The 13,516-nt window shown below is 43.0% G+C and overlaps 1 protein-coding gene across 2 annotated transcripts in view; it reads right to left on the bottom strand.

The window, feature by feature from the left end:
- The window catches only part of PLOD3 (procollagen-lysine,2-oxoglutarate 5-dioxygenase 3), a 57,073-nt gene that overhangs the window by 29,151 nt on the left and 14,406 nt on the right, over positions 1 to 13,516 (bottom strand). The gene's annotated exons all lie outside the window — the stretch shown is intronic.

The raw sequence follows: 13,516 nt of genomic DNA on the forward strand, positions 1-13,516 counted from the left end.
AGAGCATTAATGCAGCTTGACGCCACTTAGGACCCTTCCACACAGCTGTATCAAATCCAGATAATGTGGATTTTCTGCTTTGATATCCTAGATTATCTGGCAGTGTGGAAGGGGCCTTAAGCTGCCAAACACTTGGGAGTTACAGACACTCGGGAGTTATAGTTTGGCCAGGTCCCAGACCACTTTAGCAGAGAAAATTAAAGACCTTATAAAACGACATCTCCCACGATCCAATAGCACTGAGCCATGCAGTATACGAGAAGTGATGTCAATCTATATTAATTTAATTAGTGTTTCTCAACCTTCCTAATGCCGCGATCCCTTAATACAGTTCCTCGTGTTGTGGTGAATGACAACCGTAACATTATTTTCATTGCTACTTCATAACTGTCATTTTGCTACTGTTAAGAATAGTAATGTAAATATCTGATAATGCAAGAAGTATTTTCCTTCACTGAACCAAATTTGGCACCAATACCTGATACGTCCAAATTTGAATAATGGTAGGGTTGCGGGGAGGATTGATTTTGTCTTTTGGGAGTTGTAGTTGCTGAGATTTATAGTTCACCTACAATCAAAAGGCATTCTGAACTCCACCAATGATGGAATTGAACCAAACTTGGCACACAGAACTCCCATGACCAGCAGAAAATACTGGAAGGGTTTGGTGGGCGTTGACCTTGAGTTTTGGAGTTGTAGTTCACCTACATCCAGGGAGCACTGTGGGCTCAAACAACGATAGATCTGGACCAAACTTGGCATGAATACTTAATATGCCCAAATGTGAACACTGGTAGGGAAAATAGACCTTGACATTTGGGAGTTGTAGGGACTTATAGTTCACTCACAATCAAAGAGCATTCTGAACCGCACTAACAATAGAATTGGGCCAAACTTCCTGCAGAGAACCCCCATGACCAAGAGAAAATACTGTGTTTTCTCATGGTCTTTGGCAACCCCCACATGGGTCCCGACCCCCGGGTTGAGAAACGCTGATTTAGATGTAGATGCATGCTAGATTATTCAGATTTCCCGGTCAAGGAAGCTCTTTTTTAAAAAAAATGTTTGACATCTCAATCAAGAGATAAAAGCTGGATATAAATAAATATATTAAGCGTTAGAATAATAAGTCTGCATGTTTATATAATGTACGCACAAGCTGAGTATCCCTCAACTGGAATGCTTGGTGCCAGAAATGTTCAGATTTCTGATTTATTTATTTTGATTCTGGAATATTTGTATATATAAAACTAGATATCTTACAACAAAATTCATCTATGTTTCATATCAATATGTATGCATATGTATATGCTAGCCATCCCCTGCCACGAGTTGCTGTGGCCCAGTCTGATGATCTGGAAAATAAAGTAATGGTTTCTAATATATGCAATGTCTTTCTGCTTGTGAGTAAACAGTATTTCTTGTTGTTTCTTTGTCAGTGTTGATGTGGTGAGTGTCTGGTTTGCCTATTCTGGAATACGGAACATATAATTGTCCTTCTTTAGGGGTCCCTTTCAAATCTATGACATTATATCTGTGTGTGTGTGAGAATCATATATGTCTATCTATATTAATGGCTGGATGGCTCTTTGTCAGGAGGGCTTTGATTAGATTTTTCTTGCCCTGGTGAAGAGAGTTAGACTGGATGGCCTTAAGTATTTTCTGTTGGTCATGGGGGTTCTGTGTGGGAAATTTGCCCCAATTCTGTCGTTTGTGGGGTTCAGAATGCTCTTTGATTGTAGGTGAACTATAAATCCCAGTAACTACAACTACCAAATGTCAAGGTCTATTTCCCCTAAACTCCATCTGTGTTCATATTTGGGCATATGGAATATGTGTGCCAAGTTTGCCATCATTGTTTGAGTCCACAGTGGGAGTAGGTGAACTAGAAAACCCAAACTCAAAAGTCAATGCCCACCAAACCCTTATCTTTTCTGTTGGTCATAGGAGTCCGGTGTGTCACCTTTGGTTCAATTCCATCATTGGTGGAGTTCAGAATGCTCTTTGATTGTTGGTGAACTATAAATCCCAGAAACTACAACTCCCAAATGTCAAGGTCTATTTCCCTTAAACTCCATCTGTGTTCATATTTGGGCATAAGGAATATTCGTGCCAAGTTTGGTCCAGATCTATCATTGTTTGAGTCCACAGTGCTCTCTGGATGTGGGTGAACTACAATTCCCAAACTCTGTTGGTCATGGGAGCCCTGTGTCCTAAGTTTGGCCCAATTCCATCGTTGGTGGGGTTCAGAATGCTCTTTGATTGTAGGTGAACTATAAATCCCAGCAACAACAACTCTCAAATGACAAAATCAATTTGTTGAGTGATGGACATACATTGGGTTCTTAGGTGTCTTGTGTCCAAATTTGGTGTCAATTCGTCCAGTGGTTTTTGAGTTCTGTGAATCCCACAAACGAACATTATATTTTTATTTGTATAGATTATACATATACACATATGTCTCCAGCAAAGGATCACCGCCTTGTCGGGGCGCTGGAGCTTGAGCACCTCAATGATGTCATGAGCGACCAAGCGTGATCCCTGGGGAAGGCAATGGCAAACCACTCCAGTATCCTTGCCAAGAAAACTAAATGGACCAGTACAACCAGAGATATGTCGGTATGCCATTGGAAGATGGGACTCCCAGGTCAGAAGATGGCCAAAATGCTACTGGGGAGGAGCAGAGGATAAGTTCAACTAGCCCCAGATGTGATGACGCAGCTAGCTCAAAGCCGAAAGGAAGGCTAGCGGCCGACGGTACTGGAGGCGAACGACGAATCCGATGCTCTAAAGATCAACACACCATAGGAACCTGGAATGTAAGATCTATGAGCCAGGGCAAATTGGATGTTGTTATTGGTGAGATGTCAAGACTAAAGATAGACATTCTGGGGGTCAACAAACTGAAATGGACTGGAATGGGCCACTTCACATCAGATGACCACCAGATCTACTACTGCGGACAAGAGGAACATCGAAGAAATGGAGTAGCCTTCATAATTAATAAGAAATTCGCTAAAGCGGTGCTTGGATACAACCCAAAAAATGACAGAATGATCTCAATTCGAGTGCAAGGAAAGCCTTTCAACATTACAGTGATCCAAATATACGCCCCAACCACAGCTGCTGAAGAAGCAGAAGTAGATCAGTTCTATGAGGATCTGCAGGACCTACTGGATAATACACCAAAAAGAGACATTATTTTCATTACAGGAGACTGGAATGCCAAGGTGGGAAGTCAAATGACAACTGGGATCACAGGCAAGCATGGTCTGGGAGAACAAAATGAAGCGGGACGCAGGCTGATAGAATTTTGCCAGGAAAACTCGCTGTGTATAACAAACACTCTCTTCCAACAACCTAAAAGACGGCTTTATACATGGACCTCTCCAGACGGTCAACACCGAAATCAGATTGACTACATCCTTTGCAGCCAAAGGTGGCGGACATCCATCCAGTCGGTGAAAACAAGACCTGGGGCTGACTGTAGCTCAGATCACGAACTTCTTATTGCCCAATTTAGAATAAAACTAAAGAGATCAGGGAAAATACACAAACCAGTTAGATATGATCTCACTAACATTCCTAGCGAATATACAGTGGAAGTGAAGAACAGATTTGAAGGACTAGATTTAGTAAACAGAGTCCCAGAAGAACTATGGACAGAAGTCCGCGACATTGTTCAGGAGGCGGCAACAAAGTACGTTCCAAAGAAAAAGAAAACCAAGAAGGCAAAATGGTTGTCTGCTGAGACACTGGAAGTAGCCCAAGAAAGGAGGAAAGCAAAAGGAAACAGTGAAAAGGGGAGATATGCCCAGTTAAATGCGCAATTCCAGAGGTTAGCCAGAAGAGATAAGGAACTATTTTTAAATAAGCAATGCATGGAAGTGGAAGAAGACAACAGAATAGGAAGGACAAGAGACCTCTTCCAGAAAATTAGAAACATTGGAGGTAAATTTCAGGCAAAAATTGGTATGATAAGAAACAAAGATGGCAGGGACCTAACAGAAGCTGAAGAGATCAAGAGAAGGTGGCGAGACTATACAGAAGATCTGTATAGGAAGGATAATAATATCGAGGATAGCTTCGACGGTGTGGTGAATGAATTAGAACCAGACATCCTGAGGAGTGAGGTTGAATGGGCCTTAAGAAGCATTGCTAACAACAAGGCAGCAGGAGATGACGGGATCCCAGCTGAACTGTTTAAAATCTTAAAAGATGATGCTGTCAAGGTGATGCATGCCATTTGCCAGCAAATATGGAAAACACAAGAATGGCCATCAGACTGGAAAAAATCAACTTATATCCCCATACCAAAAAAGGGAAATGCGAAAGACTGCTCAAACTTCCGTACAGTGGCCCTTATTTCTCATGCCAGTAAGGTAATGCTCAAGATCCTGCAAGGAAGACTCCAGCAATACATGGAGCGAGAGTTGCTAGATGTTCAAGCTGGGTTTAGAAAAGGCAGAGGAACGAGAGACCAGATTGCCAATATCCGCTGGATAATGGAGAAAGGCAGGGAGTTTCAGAAAAACATCTACTTCTGCTTCATTGACTACTCTAAAGCCTTTGACTGTGTGGATCATAATAAATTGTGGCAAGTTCTTAGTGGGATGGGCATCCCAAGCCACCTTGTCTCTCTCCTGAGGAATCTGTACAAGGACCAAGTAGCAACAGTCAGGACTGACCACGGAACAACAGACTGGTTCAAGATTGGGAAAGGCGTACGGCAAGGCTGCATACTCTCACCCAACCTTTTTAACTTGTATGCAGAACACATCATGCGATGTGCGGGGCTGGATGAATGCAAAGCTGGGGTGAAAATTGCTGGAAGAAACATTAACAACCTCAGATATGCAGATGACACCACTCTGATGGCCGAAAGCGAGGAGGAGCTGAGGAGCCTTCTAATCAAGGTGAAAGAAGAAAGCGCAAAAGCCGGGTTGCAGCTAAATGTCAAAAAAACCAAGATTATGGCAACAAGAATGATTGACAACTGGAAAATAGAGGGAGAAACCGTGGAGGCCGTGACAGACTTTGTATTTCTAGGTGCAAAGATTACTGCAGATGCAGACTGTAGCCAGGAAATCAGAAGACGCTTACTTCTTGGGAGGAGAGCAATGTCCAGTCTCGATAAAATAGTGAAGAGTAGAGACATCAGACTGGCAACAAAGATCCGCCTAGTCAAAGCCATGGTATTCCCTGTAGTCACCTACGGATGTGAGAGCTGGACCTTAGGGAAGGCTGAGCGAAGGAAGATCGATGCTTTTGAGCTGTGGTGTTGGAGGAAAGTGCTGAGAGTGCCTTGGACTGCGAGAAGATCCAACCAGTCCATCCTCCAGGAAATAAAGCCCGACTGCTCATTGGAGGGAAGGATACTAGAGACAAAGTTGAAGTACTTTGGCCACATCATGAGGAGACAGCAAAGCCTAGAGAAGACAATTATGCTGGGGAAAGTGGAAGGCAAAAGGAAGAGGGGCCGACCAAGGGCAAGATGGATGGATGGCATCCTTGAAGTGACTGGACTGACCTTGAGGGAGCTGGGGGTGGTAACGGCCGACAGGGAGCTCTGGCGTAGGCTGGTCCATGAGGTCACGAAGAGTCGGAGACGACTGAACGAATGAACAACAACAATACACATATGTACACTAAAATCCCAGATAAAGGATGTTCAACTTATACACCTAAAAGAATATTTTTCAAGCTGAGAGCTTTATCCAATTGTATCAGCCACACCCTACAAGAAAGCACATTCCTAGAGTGCAAAGATCTGACACATGCATGCATCCTTTCCGCCTCCCCCCCAGGGTAACTAACTCCTATGCAATCTAAATGTGGGTTGGAACAACACAGGAGTTTTAAAGGAGAGCAGGGGAAGAACGGAGGAAGATACACCAGCCAGAGTCCTGCTAAAAGGTGTGAACATTTTGCACACTCGGGCAGAAGTATTCAGATGGTACCGGAGGCACAAACCGCACGTATTCCAGGCAACTTAAGATTGGCACAAAAAGGTCCAAAAACAACATTACTTGCATAAAGAGGAGTACAGAAGGTTGGGTTTGATATTCCTTCTCACTCTCTTTCTCAAGCACAAACTTACACACACACATATATACACAGAAAATAAATCCAGCATTCACTTTATGGCTGAGCACTTGTTCTCCCCACTTTTCAAAGGGAAAGGGGAGGGGGATGGTTTTACAAACTCTTACCTTTATGAGAAGAGTATTTGCAAAAATATTTGGAGACATACTAGTTTTAGTTTGCACATTTTATGAGGGGCTGGGCGGAGAAACAAAAATAATCAATTGGCTGGTGCTAACTGCAAATATGACAACAGTTCAGACTGAAATACTGCAACACCTTCTGGTCGCTTCTGGGGTCACTCTGGACCGCGCTCTGACCTACAAGAATTACTGCCTGAACATCAAGCAAAAAGTGGGTGCTAGAAACAATATCATACGAAAGCTGACTGGCACAACCTGGGGATCACAACCAGACACAGTGAAGACATCTGCCCTTGAGCTATGCTACTCTGCTGCTGAGTACGCATGCCCAGTGTGGAACACATCTCACCACACTAAAACAGTAGATGTGGCTCTTAATGAGACATGCCGCATTATCACGGGGTGTCTGCACCCTACACCACTGGAGAAATTACACTGCTTAGCTGGTATTGCACCACCTGACATCCACCGGGAAGTGAAAGGACCAAGGCAGAGACATCTCCAGCTCATCCCCTGTTTGGGTATCAGCCAGCATGTCAACGACTTAAATCTAGAAATAGTTTTCTAAGATCTACAGAGACACTCGCTGGAACACCTCAGCAAGCGAGAGTCCAAAAGTGGCAGGCTCAAACCCAGAACCTCCACCAATGGCTGATACCAAATGAGAGACTCCCTCCTGGGCACACAGAGGACTGGGCGACTTGGAAGTCGCTGAACAGACTGCGCTCTGGCCCCACGAGATGCAGAGCCAATCTCAAGAAATGGAGCCACAAAGTGGAATCCACAACATGCGAGTGTGGAGAATAGCAAACCACTGACCACCTGCTACAATGCACCCTGAGCCCTGCCACATGCACAATGGAGGACCTCCTTGCAGCAACACCAGAAGCACTCCAAGTGACTAGCTACTGGTCAAAGGACATTTAATCAAGTACCAAACTCGCAAATTTTGTATTTTGTCTGTCTGTTTGTTTGTTTTGTTCTGTTAGAAATGTAATACAATTGACTGGTTGCCCTGACATGACACGACTGCAACAACTGATCTGTAATTTCCTGAGCCAGTCTTCCTGTTTGGCTTTTCAATTGGGGCATTACAATTCATATCTCTTATCTATCTATGGCCACATCATGAGGAGACAGGAAAGCTTAGAGAAGACAATTATGCTGGGGAAAAGGGAAGGAAAAAGGAAGAGGGGCCGACCAAGGGCAAGATGAATGGATGGCAACCTTGAAGTGACTGGATTGACTCTGAAGGAGCTGGGGGAGGTGACGGCCAACAGGGAGCTCTGGCGTGGGCTGGGCCATGAGGTCACGAAGAGTCGGAAATGACTGAACGAATTAACAATAACAACATCAAAGAATGCTGGTGCCTCACCAAACTGCAAATCCCAGGATTCCATAGCATTGAGCCATGATTTAAAGTGGTGTCAAAGTGCATTAATTCCACAGTGGAGATGCATCTTTGTTGTTGTTGTTTATTCATTCAGTCGCTTCCAATTCTTTGTGATATCATGGACCAGCCCACGCCCAGAGCTCCCTGTTAGCCATGGCCACCCCCAGCTCCTTCAGGGTCAAGCCAGTCACTTCAAGTATACCATCCATCCATCTTGCCCTTGGTCGACCCTTTTCCTTTTTCCTTTCATTTTCCTCAGCATTGTGATCTTCTCCAAGCTTTCCTGCCTTCTCATGATGTGGCCAAAGTACTTCATCATTGCCTCTAATATCCTTCCCTCCAATGAGCAATCAGGATTTATTTCCTGAAGTATGGACTGGTTGGATCTTCTTGTGGTCTAAGACACTCTCGGAATTTTCCTCCAGTTCAAAAGCTGATGCACCTTTAGTCTGACCGAAAGTCTTTGAGGACGAAGTGGGAAAGAGGAGAGCCACTGAGTGCTCCTCTGGGCCATTCACTGAAGAAAAGGTTAATTTTCAGCTGGCTAGGACTGTTGAGACCTGCAGTCCAGCCATCTCTGGAGGACGCATCTTTCCCATCAGTTGTCCAGCTCGTGGGATCCTATACTTAGGTGATCCCTCGTTGTCCGAGTAGGATAGTCTTCCAAGATATGTATACATGTGGTGGGTCTATAGGTGACTGCGCGCCCTATTCTTGATCTGCATCTTCTCCCACAGTGAAGGCATTGGTTTCCAGGTAGAAGGTGGTCCCGGTCGGGGTTGGCTTGACGTGCCTTCCTCTTGGCACGTTTCTCTCTTTCGCCCTCCATTCGTGCCTCTTCAAATTCTACAGCACTGCTGGTCATAGCTGACCTCCAGCTGGAGAGCTCAAGGACCAGGGCTTCCCAGTTCTGTGTCCATGACAGTTTTTAAGTTTGGCTTTGAGCACATCTTTAAATCTCTTTTCCTGCCCACCAACATTTTCCGTTCTTGAGTTTGGAGTAGAGCAACTTCTTTGGGAGATGGTGGTCGGGCATCCAGACAACGTGGCTGGTCCAGTGGAGTTGATGGCGGAGGACCATCACTTCAATGCTGGTGGTCTTTGCTTCTTCCAGCACGCTGACATTTGTCTGCCTGTCATCCCAAGAGATATGTAGGATTTTTCAGAGGCAGCGCTGATGGAATTGTTGCAGGAGTTGCATATGATGTCTGTAGACTGTCCACGTCTCGCAGGCATATAGCAGGGTTGGGAGGACAATAGCTTTATAAACAAGCACCTTGGTATCCCTACGGATGTCCCGGAGGTGAGATGTATTCCACATTGGGCTTGCAGATCCTCCAGTGTCACTCTTATGATAAATTTCCACTAGAAGTTGACCCTAGAGCCACATGGAGGACCTGAAACATCTAGGAATTTCTACATCCTCTAATGTGATTCTATAATCAATTTCTAGTGGAAGTTGACTATAAAGCTATGCTCAATTCTAGAGTAGTGTTTCTCAGGTTTAAAAAAGCCATTCTGCTAATCTCTTCATCCCAAGAGATTTGCAGGATTTTTTGGAGGCAACACTGATGGAATCGTTCTAAGAGTTGCATGTGATGTCTGTAGATAGTCCACGTCTCGCAGGCGTAAAGCAGGGTTGGAAGGACAATAGCTTTGTAAACAAGCACCTTGGTATCCCTATGGATGTCCCGGTCCTCAAACACTCTGTGCTTCATTTGGAAAAATGCTGCACTCACAGAGCTCAGGCAGTATTGTATTTCAGTGGCAAGCAAGCCCCCTCACCATGACAAGATGACAGTCCATTGAGTGGGGTGGGATCCTATAAGGTTCTGCTCAAAAGCAAGCCACGTTTGAGCTCCACTGAGCATACTTTCCGGCAAGTGAACTGGAAGACAGGCTTTCCTTTGTCTCTCACTAATAAAGGGCTAGCCAGAAAAGCAACCTTGACTCCTGCCCTTGCCAATAAACATGACTGCACAAATTATACTTTTCTAAAATAAGCGGTTGTCTTTCTATGAATGTAAGCCTACTCACATTCATGGAATATTTCGACAGTATTTGGCCTAAGTCAAAAAAAATAGTATTGGACTGGGCAACCGGTTGGGGTGCCAACGCACTTTCATTCACCCTCCATTTCTCAACCAACAGATCTAAGACTTTTGGAGGTGAGAGAATTTATTTACATTTCCTTGCATGAACAATTGGAAAGGAGAGGGAATGCAGCAATTTTATGGAGCGAATCCATACAGCTGCAACATTGGCTGGAACACCAACCATCATACTAAAACTATTAAATCTTCCTTGTTTCCCCATGGCATTTTTCAGCTGAAAATACAAGGAAGGTTTGGTTCACAAGCTGATCAACAAGAATGCATCTACATGTAGCTTTAACAAATAATATAATATAATATATTGTATATACATATAATATTTATATTATAATGTAATACAATACAATATAATAATAATAATAAAATATTATTATTATTAATAATAGTATTAATAATAATAATAATAATAATAATAATAATAGGAGGCGCTGAGTCCCCCTTGTGGGGAGAAGGACGGGACATAAATATATGAAATAAATAAATAAATAAAATAATAATACAATATTATAATTATATATTTTATATTACATGTAATATTACTATTTTATTTGTCGTGTCAGGGCAACCAGTCAATTGTATTACATTTCTAACAGAACAAAACAAACAAATAGACAAAATACAAAATTTGCGAGTTTGGTAGTTGATTAAATGTCCTTTGACCAGTATCTGGCCACTTGGAATGCCTCTGGTGTTACTATAAGAAGGTCCTCCATTGTGCATGTGGCAGGGCTCAGGGTGCATTGCAGCAGGTGGTCAGTGGTTTGCTCCTCTCCACACTCGCATGTCGTGGATTCAATTTTGTGGCCCCATTTCTTGAGGTTGCCTCTGCATCTCGTGGTGCCAGAGCGCAGTCTGTTCAGCGCCTTCCAAGTTGCCCAGTCTTCTGTGTGCCCAGGGAGGAGTCTCTCATTTGGTATCAGCCATTAATTGAGTCTCTGGGTTTGAGCCTGCCACTTTTGGACTCTCGCTTGCTGAGGTGTTCCAGCGAGTGTCTCTGTAGATCTTAGAAAACTATTTCTAGATTTAAGTCGTTGATGTGCTGGCTGATACCCAAACAGGGGATGAGCTGGAGATGTCTCTGTCTTGGTCCTTTCACTATTGGCTCCTACTTCTAATAATATTACAGTATAGTGATATAGTACAATATAGTAATATATAATACTAATATTGTCCTGTGCTAATAATATAACATATTGTATACACATATATTGATAGTATTATAATTTAATACAAAAGAATTCTAGTAATAATACAATATAATAATTATATATTTCATATTACATGTAATATTACTAATAATATTACAGTATAGTGGTATAATGAAATATAATAATATATAATACTAATATTGTGCTGTGTTAATAATATAACATATTGTATACACATATATTGATAGTATTTTAATGCAATACAATAGAATTCTAATAATAATACAATATAATAATTTTATATTACATGTAACATTACTAATAATATTACAGTACAGTGCTAATAATATAATATATTGTATGTATATATCTCCTGTAAGCCACTCTGAGTCCCCTTCAGTGTAATTATATATTTTATATTACATGTAATATTACATGTAATATATTACATGTAATTTATTTATTTAAATGTTGCAAATAAATAAATAATAAACAAACACAATTCCATAACATTGGACTACAGCAATTCAAGTGGTGTCAAACGGAATTAATTCTATGATGTAGAATTGAATGTAATCTATGATTCTTTCTTGGTGCTCTTTGTTTTCCCAGCTGTTCTTTTTCTGGCAAAGACAGAGTAAACTAGATGTCACCAGAAGCAATGATGTACTTTCTACAACCTCATAGACCCATCCGGTAGATTTTGTAAAAGGCAATTTTTTTCAAACTCTAAAGTAAACCTTCAACCATTTTCAGTTCACGTCATTTTATGAAGGGTTAGGAGGCATGATCATCAAGCTTGCAGATGACACCAAATTGGGAGGGATAGTCAATACTACAGAAGACAGGAGCCCAAGCAAATCACAATGCCAGAGAACCCTGCAAAGTCACACTCCTTCACTATAGCTCCCAGAATCCTTCTAGCCAGTATTTTGGGAGCTGTAGTCTAAAAATGAGTCTATAACTTATCTGGAATTATGGAGCCCCTGGTGATTCAATGGGTTAAACCTTTGTGCCGGCAAGACTGCTGACGGAAAGGTCAGTGATTTTAATCCGGGAAGTGCGGTGAGCTCCCATCTGTCAGCTCCTGCTTCTCATGTGGGTACATGAGAGAAGCCTCCCACAGAATGGTAACACATCCTGGGCAACGTCCTTGCAGACGGCCAATTCTCTCACACCAGAAACGACTTGTAGTTTCTCAAGTTGCTCCTAACATGAAAAAAATTAAAAATCTGGGATGATGGAGAAAGGCATCTGGTGTAAATGGTGTTTCTTTGGGGAAGTGTTGGTAGATTGTGAGATACCATGTGAATGATTACCAGACAGGATAAAACACAAGCTGGTATGCTGAAGGGAAGGAAACCACTCAGCAGAAATGGGAAATACATTATGGGCTGCTTCTTGCAGCGAGGTTTCCATGCTCCTTCTTCCAATGTCCCGTCCCTTTCTTGGCTCTGCCGTGCTCAGACAGTCGCCAAGTGGTGGTCAGGTCTTTGGTTCCTCAAAGAACCTTTTAGAGAATCAGGAATGTAGTCTTGGGAGCCAGCCAAGGTTTCTGCTCTGGCACCAGAAAGTTCCTCTTGATTTACAGACGAGTCCTGCATGGGAGTGGACAGAGCGATTTGGGGAATCTGGGTACAGAAAGGAGGAGGAAGAGACTTCAAGAATCTTTCCCATATTGCAACATATTGCCAATCTGTTTAGACTCAGATTGGCAACTTCCTCAAAGTCAAGGGGGTAACTAGCATCTCTTTAATACTACCTTAAGATCACGAGAACTATTTTTGCTTTTACAAAAATGAACTTTTTTTTTTTTTTTTTTTTTTTTTTACAAAAAAAAAAAAAAAAAAAAAACCCACCCCCCTTAGTTCCACCTCTGTATGAGTTCTCCCCATTTGCAGGATTTACTGGTTTTATTTATTTCATATCAAAAGCATTGCATAAATTAGTATAAAACTGATTAAAAAAACAGAAGGAGCACAAGCGGCTACATATCTTTTGGACAAAACCCCCTCGATGGACTGTCACCTTGTCGTGGTGAGGGGGCTTGCGTGTTCCGATGAACCTGTGGGCACAACAACTGGAGTTGTGCACTCCCAGGAGTGGCCGCGGGGGAGGTCCCAGACCAAGCACAGTCCGAAGACCCAAAGACCTCAACGGCGGAGCAGGCGGAGGATAACATGGCACATGTTACAACGGCTGCGAAGGCGGAAGAAGGCTGCAACAGACTGAGAAGCCACGGTCATTGTGTTAAACTACATCACCAGTGGAACCTCACTCTGTGAAGTCTGTGTGTTGATCAGTTGTGCACTGACCTCCACACATTAAAAAAATCCACGCACAGGCGTCTTCCACAGAAAATAAAAACCAACCAACCAAAGTCCCATGGCGATCAGCGAGTGGCGACGGGGGCAGGACTGTGAAATCTGGAAGCCCCTAGTCACAGACTGGCACATGGGCGGTGGGTACGGACTCAGTCGTTCTACCTCAAGGTCCGAGGCAGTTGAGTAGTTCGGCAGCTGTATCCACGACTGAGCAGCCCTATTGAGGACCCACTCTGCTCACCCCACATGGGGAGGGGGCTAGAAAAGGTGCCCCAAACATAGTCTGCCTCACTCATCCCTGACTGGACTG

This window comes from Anolis sagrei, chromosome 6 (assembly GCF_037176765.1).
Source record: "Anolis sagrei isolate rAnoSag1 chromosome 6, rAnoSag1.mat, whole genome shotgun sequence".
Lineage (NCBI taxonomy): Eukaryota > Metazoa > Chordata > Lepidosauria > Squamata > Dactyloidae > Anolis > Anolis sagrei.